Source organism: Lissotriton vulgaris, chromosome 7 (genome assembly GCF_964263255.1).
Source record: "Lissotriton vulgaris chromosome 7, aLisVul1.2, whole genome shotgun sequence".
In the NCBI taxonomy this organism is placed as follows: domain Eukaryota; kingdom Metazoa; phylum Chordata; class Amphibia; order Caudata; family Salamandridae; genus Lissotriton; species Lissotriton vulgaris.
Genome location: NC_141695.1, coordinates 1,675,167,278 through 1,675,186,330, shown reverse-complemented (window position 1 = coordinate 1,675,186,330; position 19,053 = coordinate 1,675,167,278).

The window sequence follows — 19,053 nt, the reverse complement described above, 5'->3', positions numbered from 1 at the left end:
GAACCCTTTCTGCACTTGGATCTCAGTGTAGCGAGTGGGATCAGTCACAGGCTTCTCATGGCGGTAGTGAGATTGGCAACAGATCAGAATTCAACAATCAACCAACAGACACAACCTGGGGCCTCATTTAGAGTTCGGCAGATGGGTTACCCAGTCACAAACGTGTCCGATATCCCTTCCTCTGTATTACAAGTTCATTATATCAAACAGCACTTTCATATACATCCTCTCCCTTGGGGAGAGGATGTAGGGAGAGAGGATGTAGACTTACGGCTAGAGCGGTCGACCTTGAAGCTGGGGAACCAGGTTTGAGTCTCGGCAACAACGCTCAACATTCTGTGATTCTTCCAAATCACCTAATGTCCCCGTGCCTAACAAAAATGAATGTGTCCTACTGTAACGAAACTGGTGCTCATGTAAAGCCCTCTGATACCCGATTCAGGTCTAGTTTGCGCTATAAAAAAACTATAACAAAAAATATACAGCAGATGGGACATCCGTCATGTCTGTGATGGAGTCACTCATCTACTGAACTCTAAATCAGACGCTTGCTATGAAACCTAGGGCTTGTAATTTTATCACCAAAAGGAACTTTAATCACACAGCAGAAATAAATCCTACACAATCCAAATTGCGCATACAAGTTGAAATCCAGGATTATGGTTCCCCACAGTTGGCACTACCCCTCTCCAGTGCTTTCTTCAGCGTGGACAACCCCAATAGTTATAGTCCACAGTGTTCTTTGGCAGAGGCATGGATTAGACACAAGTGCAGATTACCTTCCACAAAGTTTCAGATGAACAGTCTGTTTGCTTGTTCTAACCCACATTGTTGATGTGGACAGAAACAGTCTAGTCGTGGTGCTTGAGTTAGCATGTTGCAGATTCTGTTCCGATTGCAGGCGGAAGCCCGAAGTGCTTGTGTGTTGGGTCTGTAGTGTTTATGGAAATGGTTGGGCACAGCATGCTTTTGCAGCCTCCCTTCTAAACAGGGTTATTGAGTGAATGTAAATTGCCGGATCTTGTCAAGACCTCTTCAGCAGTTATGGCCCTCCACTAGACATTTGCAGAAGAGCTCTCCAGCATAGCCGATGCTGCCCGCACTGGGTCGATGGAACAGTGAGTGTATGTTACCGGCTGGTTCGGCTTTCTTAGATACATCAGCTCTCTCACCTGTACCAAATGGCATTCTATGCCAGCCACCAGGTAGATGAACCAATTGTGGAATTTGAGGAGTCTTTGGGTGCATTTCTCAATGGGTGCTGTACATATTTGAAGAAAAACTGGAAGCACAGGCCGCTCCTGGCTTTGCTTTTTCATACAGTTCACTTTTTCTGGCTTATCCTCCTAGACAGTCTCTCCTACCTCAGGGCCAGGCAGTCTCCTTCACTTTAACGAGGCACACAGACTTCTAGGCCAAAAGCTTCTCCAGTGCAGGCTTTAGGTGATGTGTCCTCATCTATGGGAGACTGGCTGTTGGGCAGACCCAAGCCATAGTACCACAGCTGTCCTCAAAGCACATTTTTCCAGCTGCCATGGGTAACTTTCATAACTAATGACCATGCCTACCCTTCACTGACTGTACCCTCTCTGGTTTTTAATATCATCAATCCGGACTTTACAACAAACTAGTTCACAAGAACTTGGCTGCAGGTGGCCAGTTATGGGCATGAAAAACATTCGAACAACCTTAGAAATACAAGTGAAAAAGTACAGACCCCTGATCAGAAAATTCTTTCCCACGTCTTTGGTAAAACACCCTGTTAAGGTTGCTCTGGGTGAGCCATGCTTGACCTCTTGGTACATTAAGATATGGTAGACTAGTTTACTAGTGGCTTCAAGACCACAGAAGAGCCTTCTTATGTCAGATGAAACATCCCTTACCCACAGAGAACACGGCCCCTTGCACACCGCGATCTCCTGCCTTCACCAGAGTTGTAAAATATTCATTGATCCATCACTGTTCTGCCTGTGCTACAGGTATTTAAGAGACTGAACAATGAACAAATTAAAGTTTCAGAACTATGGGACTGATTTAGCACTTGGTCGTCTCTACTCTGTCCGTCGGGCTGGCAGAGTACACTATATCCATCGCTTTGATTGTCAAAAAACTGACATATTTTGAGTTTACCAGCAGCCCAGCGGTGATATTGATATGTTTACAGGAGTCACCATGACAGTCTGTTTCTTCTCCAGAAACAAACTCCCAATGCTGGTGTCTGTTTCTGGGAGGAAAAACTCATGGCCAGGAAGAATGCTCCTAGAGTGTGGATCATTATTATTTTAATTCTGTTATTAAGCACCAGGATTTATCTTACAGACAGAAAAAAAGGACATCAAATCGTCCACTCTAAATAGGGCTGTCGGTCTAGTACCCTTATTCTGACCTTCCCCACTATGCCAGGCCATTTGAGTAATTTCCCTAAGGTGGAACAAGCAGGGGCACTGCTGTTGGAAAACTGACAGTCCGCCAATCTCAAACTAGAGAAGCTGGCCGAAGGTTTGGCGAACTGGCTACTCGGTCTCATTTGCGATGGAGTACCCTGTCCGTCAAACTAGAACTCATGCCTTCTATGCCTCATGTGATCGTCGATGCCCCCTACTGCTGCAACTCACCCTCCCTTATGTAACCATGTGACTGCTTGGGTCTCCAATAAGTGATCACAATAGAAGATTAGAAACAATACAACCTCTTATAAAAAAATCTTGTGTTTAAATGTTCTAGATAAATAAAACCTATTTCTATGTACATTAACTAAAGAAATTTAGTCTGAAAATAAGTTACATGCAATAGAAAGAAAGATAAAACACTGTCCATATGCCAAAAACTTCTATTTTTGGCAGCAGCCTCACTATGACACATTCTGTATGTGTATGGCTGTGTAAAAATGTGTCCATGACACAAGTTTTGCATCTTTGTAATCGGCATAAAATTGCCTCTTGATAACGAAGTTTTGCATTTTTGCCATATCGGCATTCAGTAAAATGCATGACAAAAAATGTATGCATTATTGCGACCATTGAGAAACTGCTCCTTGGCAAAAAGTATTTCATATGCACAACATGTGCATAACCTGCTTTCTGACACAGATTATGAATTACTGTGCAGCCCCCACGGGTATCCCACTCACACCATTAGCATCATCTACTTTAGCACTCCAAATTTCTATCCTGTTTCTACTCTGTTCGACCTATGAGCCCTAGGGTGGTCTTTCCTGCCCAAGTGTTGACTTAAACCCACTTCCCCAGCTTCAAGGTCAACCGCCGTAGACGTTAGGCCACATCCTCTCCTCCTCAATTTTTGCTAATCTTGTTTTTGTTGGCCTTTCGTACGCTGCACACTTTGTCACTGCTAACCAATGCTAAAGTACATGTTCTCACTCCTTAGAACTGAACATTGGCCGAGATCCAACTGGCACATTTAGTTTACTGAAGTCCCTGGTAAAGTGGTACTGTAATAAATGCTACTAGTGGGCCTGCATCCCTAATTGTGCCACCCACTTAAGTAGCCTGGCAAACATGTTTCAGTCCTGCCATTGCAGCCTGTGTCTGCAGTTTTAAACTGCTATTTCGACCTGACAAAATAAACATTTTGCTAGGCCCAAACCTTCCTTTTTAGGTCAAGCCTGGGCAGCACATGGACTGCTGCGAGGCATGCAGTATTGGAGTATACCTTTGAAGCCTCGCCCACATTTTTAATTGGCTGGTCCTTTGTAAACGCTGGCTTCCGAGTCTGTATTAGGCTTGTTAGTCCCTCCTTGGTACCGCCATGTCTGCATTTGTGACCTCCCATGGAGAGTGGCCCTTTAACTTCTGTTGCAACATGGTATTTCTTTTTTAGTCTGTAAGCACTATTTTCTTTAATGAGTTTCTCCTACTGCAGGCACGATGTGCTTTCCTTACATTCAGCGTGCCATTGGCGCTTTAATTTTCAAGCAGCCCCGGACAATGGTGGTCGCTTCTTTGAAGTGAAATAGGTCTCGCATTTACAAGACTTTGAGCTATTGCCATTGTAAATGAAAATAGCTTAAACTCTTGTAAATGTTAAACCTTTTGCATTGCAAATGCTTGTGTATATATATATATAAGTCGCCCATACGGTATGCCCTAAACGACAAGGGGCTGCATATTTAAAAGTTGCACATATACTTTTAAGTTTTACATGTCCTGGTTGTGAAAAACGCATAAATGTTTTTTTTTAACCACAGCAAGGGCTACCTCTTCCATAAGATACCATTGGATATCTATTACATTTGCTAACTTTCAATTGAGAGCATTCAGGACTGTTGAGTTTGGTGTCTAAAGAATTGTAATTTAAAACCCTCTTTAATGGTAAAGTCAGTTTGAGTCTGAAAATCCTACTTTTTACAAAGTTGGTATTTTTTTTGTCCCATCCATTTGGTGCCCGCAGCCGGAATCCCGGATTATATGACTAGGTATAGCAGGCAGTTGGCCCTTTTGTATTGCTCCCAGACAAGGAGACAAATGGGGACTAGACTTTTGGCAGGATGGGCCATCTCTGACTTGATAGGGGGAGCAGCTTCCACACTTATTCATCACAAACACTGTCTTAGCACACTCACAAAGCAGTTTACACTAGTCTTTTGTGCCCCCTAACAACCTGGGTCGAGAGGAAGGAAGAAAATTCCAAACACCTCTGGGGATGGACACCTCCAAAATCTTCTACTTCAAAGCTGGCCCCAAATATAAATATTGGCCTGCAGACCCAACTGTTAATTCACCTGTGGAAGACTCCGAAGGACTGATGTGCTACTCTCCTTTAACAATGACTGCTACTCTGCTGACTAAGTGCAAAGGAGTGTACCTTCATATTGAACCCAGGATCGCTAAAGTGACTCTAATGGCTAGTTGACTGGCCTCCTGATCAGAGACTTGGGGACAGAAAAGGCTCCAAACACCTTGAACCCAGCACTTGGACTCTGCCTGCTGCGAGTCTGGCCCACAAATGGTGCCACCCCAGTCCTGGACCCTTAGAAATGTGCCTAAAGATGCTCTGCCAGCCCAGTTGTGATTTTTTGGACAGAGCCAATCCAGTGTAATGCATCTCCTTGCAGCTCCTCATCGGAACTGCTGCAGCGCGATTCATCCCCAACACAACACCTAGCCTTGCAGTTCCATGGAACTGCTGCTGTGTGACGCATGCCCAATGCAGGACTTTGCATTGCAAGCCTCTGTTGATGACATCTTCGATGACAATGCAGGAGTTTAAATCTTAAGCCCCCATTGACAGCTTCATTGGAACCGCTGCTAGACAATGCATCTCTGCCACAGAACTTTGCATCACAAGCCTTAGACATCATCCTTGATGACGATGCAGGACCTCGCATCAAAGCCTGCAGCTTCTTAGTAACCACAGCTGCATGACACATCCTCAACACAGGTTCTCACAATGACCCTCATCCAAGATTTAAGGTCCTATGTTCAGCTGGCCTAACTCGGCCCCTATGGATGGCCCGCACTCCATCGCAGTCGGCCTGAACTTGTGACTTTGACCTGGTCTGGCCAATGCTTCATTTGTAAAATAGTAAGTGCTGGGGCTCTGACTAGGAGGCCCCTGCAGCTTGCACCACTCATTGCCTCTGGCATCACTGCCAATGGCGGTACCAAAATAACTACTAACCATCTCTCTCACCTGCAAGTGCAACAGTTAAGATTATTCCAGTTCTCCAAAGCTAAAGGAATGGCTGGGTAGGCAGGTGTTAGTAATTTGTTATGTATATTATATTCATAAACCACCATTCTGCTCCTCTCTAAATTAGATGAGCAGCGTAACCATGTGGCAGACTGTCATAAGTGTGGTATTAACAATTAAGGGCCAGTGCAGAGCACAGGAACCCAATTAAGTGCTGGTGCTGAGCACCAGAAACCACTGTTTCATATCAAGCACGGGGTGGAGGGCAGACTGTATGTCTGGATACGCTTGGAGAGGAGGTTATTGAAGCCCCTAGGAAAGATGACTGGAAGTTGGGGATCCATAGAGAGGGATATTGTAGGGCGATATGGAACGCTAATGCGTTGTCATCCATGCAGTGTAGACAAGCCGGGGAGGAGGGAGCAAAATAAATTAAGAACAATGCCAAGGATGGAAGTATTGGTGACGATGTTTGAGCTGAGATGAAAAGAGCCAGAATGAGCTTATCAAATAGGTGAGTAAATGAGGATAGCTGAAAGATATTCAAATATTTGTTTGGGCACAGTGGTGATATCAAGGGAGTTTGCGTACAATGATGAGCCCGGCACATGTTTTTAAGCTTCACGGCTGGTGGCTGATGTTGTATACATCTGCGATTATTTTGTCCCAAAAAAGAAATAAGGCAGTTGGAGTATTTCAGCTCTCAGGGAGGAACTAAATCTCATCAAGGTTTTGGTGAGTGAGCAAATCCATGATGTTGGCTTATCATTTGTGGGTTGAGGAAGTGACAAGCATTTAACTCTTTCGCTGCAGCGGCTATTCCGCCGCAGCGCTAACGGTGGGGGGGGGGCGCGTGGGTGAGCTGCACGGGTGACAGAACCGTTCCGTCACGGCTCGCGGGTGAGCTGTGCTCATGACGGAACTATTCCGTCATGAGCACAGCTCACCCGCGAGCCGTGACGGAACGGTTCCGTCAATAGCCTCGAAGAGGTTAAGACAAAGTTGGATTTTTCCGTTTTTGGAGCATTATTGTAGGTGGCATTATGTATGGAGTAGAAGGGTCAGTGCTGCCTTGTATCATTGTCTTTGTGTCTCTGTTGGTGGGATGGGAAGTGCTGTTGCAGTATGTAAGAAATTGGGTTAGTCCTTCATACTCCTACTCAAGCAGCAACCACAATTCCTGTCAGAGTGAAACAAGCAAACCCAAATAAACGTGTGCTCAACCCTCTGGTAGCTTAGCACAAAGCAGATAGGCTTAGCTTAGAGGCAATTTGAAAAGTATTTATGCAGCACTTCAAACAGTAATGAAGTGAAAACACAACACAAAAAAATCCCACACCAATTCAGAAGAATAGGGTGACATTTAATAAATTATTTGAGACCAAAACAATTAAAATCAAATCAGTAAAACCTGAGCTAGGCAATTTTAAAGATTTAGGTAAAAATAGTGCCTAGAAGCACAAAGCACAAATTGTGGTTATCTGGTTGCGCCAGACCCAGTGCTTAATTTGAGCCGGTGGTTTTGTTGCTCAGCACCTGCACTTAATTGGTTTCCAGTGCTCGGTCTCGGCACTTAATTGTCAACACTACACTTATGAGTCTGCCACATGGTGGCGCTGCTCGTCTAATTTAGAGAGGAGCAGAACAACAGTTGTTTATGAATACGATATACACACAAAATTACTAATAACTGCTTCCCCAGTCATTTCCTTTAGCTTTGGAGACCTGGAATAAACTTAACTGTCGCACTTGCAGGTGAGAGGGATGGTTAGTAGTTGTTTTGGTACCGCCATTAGCAGTGATGTCAGGGGCAATGAGTAGTGCAAGCTGCAGTGGCCTCCTGGTCAGGGCCTTGGTACTTATTATTTTACAAACTACGCACTGCAGCTCCACCACATCACACAAAAGGGTGTAGACACCTTCCTTGATGCACAGCACCACTCTCAGACCCAACCCATCCATCTCTTTGTACCAAAAGGTCCAGATCAAACCCCAATGCTCCATACTCAAAGCTTGAGAAGCCCTGACGCATACTCCAGTCTCTTTAAGACCTGCTGTCTTGAGTTTTACCAGTGTCTGGTGGTCACTAGCCACTATTGTTTAATCAAAAGAAATTAAAGACTATCTTGGAGCCTCAATGTAATTTATAGAATGGACTTAATATTAGCATTCCTTCACTGTAGACACATTTGCTTAATTACTGTCTCCCTATAGGTAAGGGTAAAATAAACAAGAGGGGGAATATGGTCTTTCATGTTATCATTCAGCATGCTTCTTCCAAAACAAAGCCCACCCAAAGTTTGTCATTTGTCAGGACGTAACTCTCTAAGTACACTGACAATGGAAATGTAACCGGTCTCGTTAAGTGGAGAAAAGGTGTGTGTGGAGATAAAAAGAAGATTTACAAAACCAGCTAATGTTTTTTTTTTTTTATGGTTCGTGTATTTTCAAAGTCAAATCAGTGACCTAGCCTAGAGGGATTTGAAGGCTCTACAGGAGAGAGAGAAAGAGATCCAGGGGTTTATTTAGAAGAGGATAGCGCCACCAGACCGTCACTTTAACGACATACTGGTGGCGCTATGCCCATCTCCATATTTACAAAGCAGCATTAAGCCACCTTTTGTGGCTTAAAGCCGCCTTGTAAATATGGCCCCTTTATACGCATCACTTAGCGTGAAAGGAGCATGCAATAGGTGTTGCTGTGGGTGTTCCCCCGCAACAACTATTGCTTTTTGACGCTGCCTCAGATTTACAAGGATCTATAAATCTGAGGGAGCGCCCACCATGCACGAGCAGGCGTTCAAATGGTGAAACTGGGAGAAATACCTTTGTTTCCCCTCGTTCATGCTTGGTCTACGTGTGCTGCATTACGCTGCACACTTAGAAAGAGCAAAAAGCCATTACTGATTGTTTATGTGCAGGAGGGTGTCCCTTCCTGCTAATAAACAATCATTAAATAATGACAATTTGCTACTTCTATGTGTGCTGTAGAATGCAGCACACATAGAAGAAACAAATAGTCAGCATGGATTGTTTATGTGCAGGAAGGGACACCTTCTTGCAAATAAGCAATCACCCTTGAGCTAGTCAGCTAATTTCATCCTCGGCGCCAGGGAATAAACAGGGGTGCGCCGTATTGTTGTAAATATGGAGCATCGCCGAGTTCTAGAAATGTCAGAGCTCGGCGATGCCACATTTTACACAGCTCAGCCCTCTAACCTCTCCTTATAAATGTACCCCCCAGTGTCTGTGGAACATATGTTTCATCATTACAGCTGGGCGTGGTATGATCCTACACAGGATGCAGTTTCCCTCATCCACACAGGGCACTCCTTTCAACACATCACCAACAAACAGCATCATTCTCCTTCTCCTCTAAGCGAATTCCTTTGACAGTGACCAATTCTTCTCTCTTCTCCTCCCCCAATTACCCAATTATTTCGATCACACCTTACCTTGACATCAACAACTCCCTCAAAAACAACCCCCTTCTTCTCTGAAAACTCGGCAAATCTTCCCTCAAATAAAGAAACCAAACATGGTCCTCAATAACCTTGTCAAGTCTGCCATGTTTAAGAGCGCCATTTCCCTCACAGTAGCCAAATGAGAAGCTTTTCAACTCCAAAGTGATACTGGTTGCTAAAACCAACTGCAGGCCTATCAATCTGGCTTTCACTCTGGATAGAGTGATACTGTGTCCCTACCAGATGTATACGACGGTCTCCAAACAACTGAAAAAGAATAAACCCCTGCATGCCCATCTCCATTTGACACATAAATCACGAAGGTCTCTTATACACCCTCTTAACCCACATGGATATCGCAAACTCTGTCCTTAACTTAAATGTTTTCACAGAGGTTCCCGAGCAGTTTTTCACAGGGCTCTAGCTGTGCACATAGTTGATTTAACCCTTAAATAAGAGCCCATTGGAGGACTCCTGGCAAGGCAAAATATTGCTCATGACTAATATGCATAGGACAAGAAGCAAAGCTCAATGTGTTCCTCTATCGACCGCAATATCTCCTAGGCACAATTTAGTAGTGGGTAGTGGCAGTCTAATACTGAACATCACAAAAACTGAGTTGACCATCATTAGTGGCAGAAAAATTTAACAGATTGGAGTCTTGTCCAACATGCCTTTTAACATCTTCAACCCCATCCACGCACCCAGCTTCAAAACCAGTTAGCTTTCATTTAGACCTTTGCGTCTAATTTAAGAAGCGTGTCAAAAAGACAGGTCTACTAGCCTGGAATTAAATCAGCCTCCTGCTTAGGATAAAAGCCTACCTGGCTACACACACCCTTTGCTCCACCATGAAAGGCCTTGTGTTCTTTCAGACTGAAGGGAGCAGTGCCCTGCTCACTGGACTCCAGTCTCTTTCCATTGCAGACTGCCTTCCATGACGCTGCTCCCTGATTTCTAGCTAGCTGCATTAAGGACCGACGTACATTCTTTCTAGTCACTATATCAAAAACACAACAAGGTGGGTAGGCCACTTATCCATAGGAATCCTGATCTGTGGACTCACCAACTGCTCCACAGATATATTTAGATATTAAGGGAAGACACCTCACTCACACTTAATAAGAGCATGCTTCATCATAGTCTTTTCCTTCATTAGGGTAGGTGAGTACCACCCGCAACGGGCTCAACCGTTGTTTAGGAGCTCTATATAAATTGTCTTATCCAAATAAATGCAGGGATCCAGTTAATTGTTTAAAATGGCTATGGGAATGCTCCAAGATGTCTCTTTGTTTCCTGCGTGCTTATGTCATTGTTAAAATATGTTGTAAGGCCTCCTTCCCCAAGCCCTGCATACCTATTGCCTCACCCCAAGCTTTTATTCTTTGTAGCTCGGCTGACTAAACGAATTTACTTCGTCTGAGATTTAGGGAGTCATCTGTCATGATTGCTGTCCACCATCAAAAGCTTTTTACAGCCTGGTCACAAACCTGCCCTGAATAACAATCCTTGGGGAGACAGAGCACCTACAAGCAACTATGATGCTAGACCCATGAGAGCAAATTCCTCCCTCTGAGATGATGATGTACGTGAAATTGTCAACAAGTGATGGATTCCCAAACAGTGCCTCCAAGGAGGCTTGAAACTAAAAACAAGACAATCTTCTCATCCCCACCGTCCTAACCACAGACCTCCCTGCTTATATCCTCCATACAAGGGGAAGCAGGTAAATCCCATCCAAGTTTCCATTAAACCCACAAAACAATGCGTATCTACGTCCACTCACTCCTCACAGCGGTGCTTGCAATTCTGCAGTTAAATATTGCTTAGAGTGCAGGCCAAGCCCCCTGGACTTGCCTAAGGCTAGGGAGGGCTGGAAGGGTGAGGCCATTCCTGACCAGCACAGGCGCTACTGTTCCTCACACATCCAAATACTCACTTCTAAGTATCTGCTCCGCATCATACACCCTACATATTAGCATCATTTATAACACACACCCCTTCAGCTGTACCGCATGGGTCTTCATGCATGCTGCATGCATTGCAGGGAGGAACGTTCCTTCATCTGGCATGGAGCTGCCCGCACATAATGGGATACTGGGACAGAGTACATGAGGTTATCGCTAACATTGTGGCTCATGTGATACCCCAAAGGTCTGTAGTGGTCCTACTGGGGTACATGAAGGATATTCCGGCCTCTATTCGTAGGCTTATTGCGCTGTTACTGCTTTTGTCTAGACAACGGATTGCGCTGTGCTGGGTCCATGCTGCAGTGCACCTATTGATGTTTGGCTAGCTGATGCGCAATCTCACTACAGATTCTTACTTGGGAGATTAATGCACAACTCATGAATATTAAAAAGTGCAAGGAGTTGATGATCGACAAAGCTACTCCACTTAAATGAAAGATGGAAGAAACAAAATCTTCTCTCTCCTGGTTCTTAACAGACAATTGCCTTCTTCATCCAATATGACAAAATTGAAAGCTGCTAGAAGAAACTACAAATCTCACATCAGCAAAGTTAAACTTTTTCACATAAAATCTCTATTGGATGCTAACAAGAATTAACCAGAACTCCTACTCAAAATGATGAAACAGTCTCCCAACCAGACCTACAATACCATGAACAATGCACCAAAAGACAAGTGTGAAGACTGCGTGAGTCTTTGATGAGATTGATGTATTACTTCCATCAAGAGCAGACAACTTAGACAACTTAAAGCTAACCTGTAAAGTTTGTTGGATCTGCGTCACAGGCTGACCTACTAGAGACCCCAACTGTAGTTAACTTGACACTATAACCACCTCTCCGATGTAATAACCAGTGGCGGCTGGTGATCTTTTAAAGAAGTGGGACATAAATACTGGTCTTGAATGTGACCAAGCCATGTGTCCTTTATGGTATACATACCTTTCACACTTACCTTACTATAGGCAAACCTGTGGGTATTAGTTTTTTTCTGAGTTTTATATAGCGCGAACTTGATCTGAAGGTATCAGAGTGCTTTACATGAGCACCAGTTGCATTACAAATGGATACATTAATTTTTTTGTTAGGCACAGGGAGAGTAAATGATTTGCCCAGAATCACAGAATGTTGAGCGACTCTGCCGAGTAAACCTGGTCCCCAGCATCGAGGTCGACCACTCTAGCTGTAAGGCCACATCCTCTCCTTCACTAGTTGGAGAGTGTAACTAGCAATATTTGTTATGCATTAGTATATGGGGGTTTCAGTATTCTCAAAGATGTGTACAGTCAAAAGTTGAATATATTTCATTCCTGCACTATTCAAAGCTAATGCCATAAATATTTTATGAACCCGAGTGCAGTACCTGCCCGCATGCAGGGCCCGTTGTCTACTACTGCACATGGATGCGTGCTAATCATGTCTATTTTGTGTAGCAAAATTCCCATTCACTCTTTTCTCTTGCTACTAGATAGGCATGGAGGAGAAGGAGACACAGAGAATTACCCACTTCATCTCAATAGATAAACTATGGACACTGATGTGCAATTAACAATATATTTCAATCTCTTTTCAGAATTTTTATTTGACGCTTGAAGAAACTTTAAAAAAAAAAGCCAAACATGCGATAGTTTAATTCCAGGTTTCAGGCAAGGTGGGGAAGGCAGAATGAAGATGAGAGCAGGGTAGAACTTAAGAAGGGTTACTCATTTTTTATCTTTGGCAGTCGTAACAACTGCCAAAGGTAACAAGCATTTACAATGCAATAGATCTCGTATTATTAAAGTTTGAGCTATTGGCATTGGAAATGACAATGCCTTTTAGTTATTTGTTTATAAAGTTTTATATTTATTTATTTGCATCGGTGCGTAAACAAGCACTTTGTACTTGTACTTATAGTCCATGCTTATGAGAAGCAAGCCTGGCAGTCTCTTTTACTGCCAGCCTTGCTCATCGTAAGCAAGGACTATACGTTCAAAGTGCGTGAATATGCACAGATTGCAGGTTTTAAAAACAAATCAATAAAAGGCATTGTCATTTACAATGCAAATAGCTCAAACGTTAATAATGCGAGACCTATTGCATTGTAAATGCTTGTTTGTACTATTAATGTGAAAGGTACCCTACCTAGGACTGTTTTGCATATATCAGTGACGTATTGCACTTTATAAAGAATTACTTAGGCAGAGTGTTTTCTTTGATTGTTTCTTTATCCTACATTCAAGACAACAACCTCCTTGACTCCAGTCAATCTGCATTGCATCAGGACCAAAGCACTAAGACTGCAATTCTGAATGTCATGGTTGACGCCCTTTGCATCCTAGACATGGGAAATTCCCTAAGTTATAGTCCAAAGAAAAGTATGCTGTTCCTAAAGGGTTAAGTAGCGAGAGAGAGAGAGAGATATACAAGGGAATGCCTACCGGGAGGACAGTTATACGAGACACCTTAAACCAATAGTGTGGGTCCGGGAGGGAAATTCCTTCCTCCGGAACTAGGGCCTTGATGGACTTGGCCCTTTCCCCCCAAATGTTTCGCTTTTCGCCCCCCTAGTTTGAGATGTCTCCCCCATGGTGAAGTTTACCGAATAGGCCATGTGTGGTGTGAGACGCCATGTTAATGTTAAATGCAATGCAATGGTGTGTACATTTATTCCCCCCCCCATTGTAAACATGTACCCTGGTGAAATGCTGCATTTGTGTTTTGCATTTAAAATGGACGCCAAGGCTGTGCGTTGTGCCACCTGACTGCAGGAGGTTAGCAGTCTAGTTGTTAGGTACCCTGCCACCCCTGCATTTGGAGGGAAAGCCTGGCACCCAGGGTGCTCTACTCCTCCCACTGAGCCAGTTAGAACTAGTTTGCCTGTCTGAGGTGGGTTAGCGGTCTAGTGGTCTGGTACCCAGCAATCCCAGCCTTTGGAGGGACCTTCTAGAAGCTTCCAGCCTTTCTGGTATAGGGAGAGCAGTAGAGATGTGATGTGCAGAGACAGAGCTGGGACAGGAATGTGAGGGGACCTGCTGCCAGGGGATACCGCCACTTGGGTCTGTGTGCTGGACCCTGCACCCATCCAGAACCCCCTCCTGTCCCCAGGGCTTGTGAAGCCTCACTTCAGGAGTTCAGGCTGCTGTGTAGGAGGAGGGCCACGCTGCAGTGGGGATGGTGAATGCCTACCACCCTTCTTTGATGATGCACCCACTACCTGCTGACCTGGCCAAGTAATGCCTACTGCTCTCTCCCCAGGGCCCCTAAAGAAGGAGGGTCCCCCTAGGTCCCTGGAGCTGCCGGGACCTTGCACCACGCCAGCGCTGTGCAAAGAAGCGCCGAGAAGGGAAGGAGCATCTTGGACCCCAATACCCAGGAGGTGAAGAGTGTTACCCTGGGGTTTGCTGCTGGGACTGCCCGCCCCCCTTTCGCTGTGCGCCTGGAAGTGTTGGACCTGGAGGAGGCGCTGCGTGCCGAAGCACTATAATCCTTGAAGTGCTGTGCTGCAGAAGCCCTGAGTAGTCCTAAATTGCCTGAACTGTACTGCCTGCTCTGTGTGCCTGCAAAGCGCCGCTTCAACCAAGCGATGGACTGTTAGAAGCGCTGCCTGGCCCTGGATAAGTGCTGCCTGCTAAGCGCTGTGATCTAGAAGCGTTGTATGAGGAGCTGGGCTGAGGAGAAGTGCTGTGTGCTGGCTAGCGCTGCGCAGCTGGAAGAGGCTGCTTTTGTGTTCCTAAGCGCTACTGCGCCAGATCCTGCCGCCTCTCAGCCTTGTAAATAGGGCGGGAGCCTACCCCACCTCCGCTTGGGGAGCAGTGTCTGCGTCTGTCTGGTGAGGTCTCGAGGCACATTGTCGGTGCCTGCCTCCCACCCTACTGCCCAGGAAGCCCGGAGCGAGGAGCAGAAGCGTAGAGACATTGCCAAGAGCCTGGTGAGTGTGGGGCAAAACAGACTGTGTTGGGGGGTGTATCGGAGCATACTGTCGGTGCCCAACCCCCGGTGCCAGCATTCCGTGGTGAACTGCCGCCTCCAGGAACATTATTGTTCTCCAGGTGCCCCGCCTGGCAGCGGGCACCTGCAACGTTGGGCCAGTAGACCCAGGACAGAGACTCTGAGGTGTGGGCCCCGGGTGGTTCAGGGACCTGGGTTGTGCCTGCAGTAGTGAGTTGCCTGATTCTAGGCTAATAGGGGAAGTCAGGCTATGGAAGTTTAGCTGCAGATGGTCCTGCCTCATGTGTGATACCACTGTTTAGGGGTGGGGGGGTGGGAATGCCGGTCTTGGGTGCCTAGTGTTTTTATACAAAAACCACAGTTGGTGGACAGAATGCAGAACAATGTCCTACATTCACCCCAGTACAGAGATCTGGGCCTAAATCCATTGTTTTTTTGCACTCCACACCACCCCAGTTCAGACATGGCCATATGCAAATCAATCTGACCCTGTGCCTCATGGGAACAGTCCAGCCCGAGCTGGCAAGCCATGCCTTCCCTGGACCTGAAACAAGCTTCCGAGGACTGGTTTCTGGCATTCCAGCCGTCTTCAGCCCGGCTTGCTTGAATCCAGTGGTGTGGAGTGCATGGGACTCACGTCTGAGCATACCCATCCCACTCGGTGTGACAAATGCAAAAACCACAGTTGATGGACAGAATGCAGAACAATGTCATACATTCACCCCAGTACAGAGATCTGGGCCTAAATCCATTGTTTTTTTGCACTCCACACCACCCCAGTTCAGACATGGCCATATGCAAATCAGTTTGACCCTGTCCCTCATGGGAACAGTCCAGCCCGAACTGCCAAACCATGCCTTCCGTGGCCCGCAAACAAGCTTCCGAGGACCGGTTTCTGGCGTTCCAGTGGTCTTCAGCCCGGCTTGCTTGAATCCAGTGTTTTTATGTCACCGGGAGGTGCTTTGGAGCCCCTATTCGGTTAAGGCTGGGTGCTTAGGTCACTGCGCCCCTACTTATGATTAGTTGAGCCGATGTGGATGTGTGCTCTGCCATTCTTATGAGCACCGTGATTCCTGCCCAAGGATAAGGCTCCTGCCTGACGCCCAGAGGTCTCTCTACTGAGGTTGTAGGCCCGATGTCAATGTTATGCACCCATTGTTTCTTTTCTTGCAGGAGGTGCTAAGGCCAGGCCGGCTGTGTTATACCTAGTATTATGCCTACTGTTGATATGTTCTGTGCCAAAGGTATGTGCCCAGGGTGGGCGTGATTATGCCAGCCCAGGCCTGATATTACATTTGAATGTCTATGCCAGTTGTTAAGGCCAGGTACCGCCTGTTTCTTTTTACAGGAGACGCGGATGCAGGCCCTGTTGTGTGGCAATGCCTCCATACCTAATGTGTATTTTATGCCTAATGATTTAATTTACGCCTACAGCTTACTTCTAGGTGAGTTCAAGGATTAAGGTCTGAGTTGGCCCTGCAACATTGATCCTATGTTTTATGCATTTCCGGACATTCTTTTTATTTCAGCTGGACACTAATGGACTTCCTTAACCCTTTTTCTTATTTCTCCCATTTTTCCTTGTAAATAATCCCCCCTTGCATTCATTGCCCTGGCGCCAGTTAGCACCCTTTTGTGATTACTGCTGTTATTGTGTTTTACCTTTGCAGGTTGGAGATAATACAAAACGTATTCTTTTTCCAACCAGAAGCAGTGTTGTGTCTCTTTTGTGGTGTGCCTGGTGTGTCGTCGGTGGGTTCTCGGTGGACGCTTTACACATGTCCTCTGAAGTTTGGCCTGCCCGCTCTGCTCCATGCTACCCCCTGTAGAATTGGTAACCCCATTTCTAACAGGCCTTCACACACCCAGCCAGCTAGGTGTCATACTTCATCATTGGCCCTGCTCCTCGTAGGGTTGGCGCTGCAGTCCCCAATGGGCACCCAATGAGGGGCTCTTTGGCGGAGATCTTTTGTTCCTTGCCAATCTGTGTAGTGTGAGTGAGGGACCTAGAAAGTGTAGGTGTGTGTTAAACGTGAATGTTAAAACAGGTTAGGTCAACCAATAAAATGTATTAGGCTCTGGTTCCTACCGGATTAAAAGAAAAAAGGAAGGCTGCTTTGTCTGGCTCAATGGATCACAATAAAGTGACGCTCTATTACACAAGGGCAACATGTTTCTTGCCTTGACAGCCCTACTGGGTCTATGGAAATTCATCAGGACCAAAAATTGTGATGTGAAAAACTACCTACACACCGTGGTAATGGTGGATAAACTACCTACAACGTTATGGTATTGCTGCTGGTTAAACACCCATGAAAGTTTAAGAACTTTCACATTATGGTATTGCTGTCGGTTAAACACCGAAGTAGGCTTATACAGCCTCGCCTAACCAGTTTCCTGCGGGCTGCAACACCAGCAGATTTAGTGACATATAAATGATGTTGAAGTGCTTGTGACCTACCCATCCCTGTCGGAACAGGGTAATGTTCGCTAAGTTTACTTAGATCCTCCCAGATCAGCCCTTCATGCGTGCGCCAACTTAGTAGCAGGACGAACAAGTTACTTACCTTCGGTAACGATATATCTGTAAGAAACATTAGTTAGTGTTAGATTCCTTACCTTAGAATATCCCCAGGCGTCAGTCTGGATCCGGAAACTTTTGCGTAGCAGTACCCTTGCGCGTCGGTAGGCGTCGTCTGCAGGCGTCTCCTGCGGCTCCGCGTCCGTCGTCGGCGTCGTGCGCCGTGATGACGTCGCTGGAGTACATAGACGCCGCCTCCGCGCGCTGACGTCAGTTCTTTGTACACAGCTTTTCCGCGCCAGAAGACGCAGAGCCATGAGAGAACCAACACTGGTGCCTTTTGAAACTAGGGCCCTGAAAGGGATGTCCTTAACCCTAGGTATCAGTTCACAGAACAGGGAGGATGGGTGGGTTCGGTAAGGAATCTAACACTAACTAATGTTTCTTACAGATATATCGTTACCGAAGGTAAGTAACTTGTTCATCTGAAAGAAACACGTTAGTGTTAGATTCCTTACCTTAGAATAGATACCCCAGCAATACCAACCCCGGTGGTGGGTCTGCGAACCAATACAATACTACACCAGAAAGTCCTGGAGGACAGAACGGCCAAAGAAGCCATCCCTCCGGACTTGACTGTCCAGGCAGTAGTGCCTCGCAAAGGTGTGCAGCGAGGCCCACGTAGCCGCCTGGCAAATGTCCTGCAAGGGGACTCCCCGGCCCAGGGCAGTAGTAGCCGCTGTGGCTCGAGTGGAATGGGCCCTCAGCCCAACAGGAGGCTCCTTCCGAGCCAAAGAGTAGCACGCTTTGATGCAGAGAACGACCCATCGAGAGATGGTCCGTTTACAGACCGACCGTCCCTTCTTCGCACTCACGTAGCCAACAAACAGTTGGTCATCCACCCGGAACTGGCGTGTGCGATCCATGTAAAATGAAAGCGCACGTTTTGGGTCCAGACGATGGAGCCGCTCTTCATCTTTTGAAGGATGCGGAGGCGGGAAGAAGGAAGGGAGGGTGATGGACTGCCCGATGTGAAAAGCAGAAACTACTTTGGGCAGGAAAGAAGGTCTAGTCCTCAGAACCACCTTGTCAGGATGGATGGACAAGAAGGGAGGTTGGACAGAAAGAGCCTGGAGCTCACTCACTCTCCTGGCAGAGGTGATGGCAACCAGGAAAGCCGTCTTTAAAGACAGAAGACGGAGAGGGCAAGAATGAAGGGGCTCAAAGGGAGCACACATTAAAAAGGTCAGAACCAGGTTCAAGTCCCACTGAGGCATCACAAACGGAACAGGAGGATACATGTGTGCGATGCCCTTCAAGAATCTCGTTACAATAGGGGACTTGAACAAAGAAGGCTGATCAGGAAGCCTGAGAAAGTCCGAAAGGGCCGAAAGGTAGCCCTTGATAGTGCCCAGAGCAGAGCCCTGCTGGGCAAGAGAGAGGAGAAACAGAAGAACCTCGGAAAGAGGGGCAGAAAGAGGATCCACAGCCTTTGCTGTGCACCATGCCACAAATC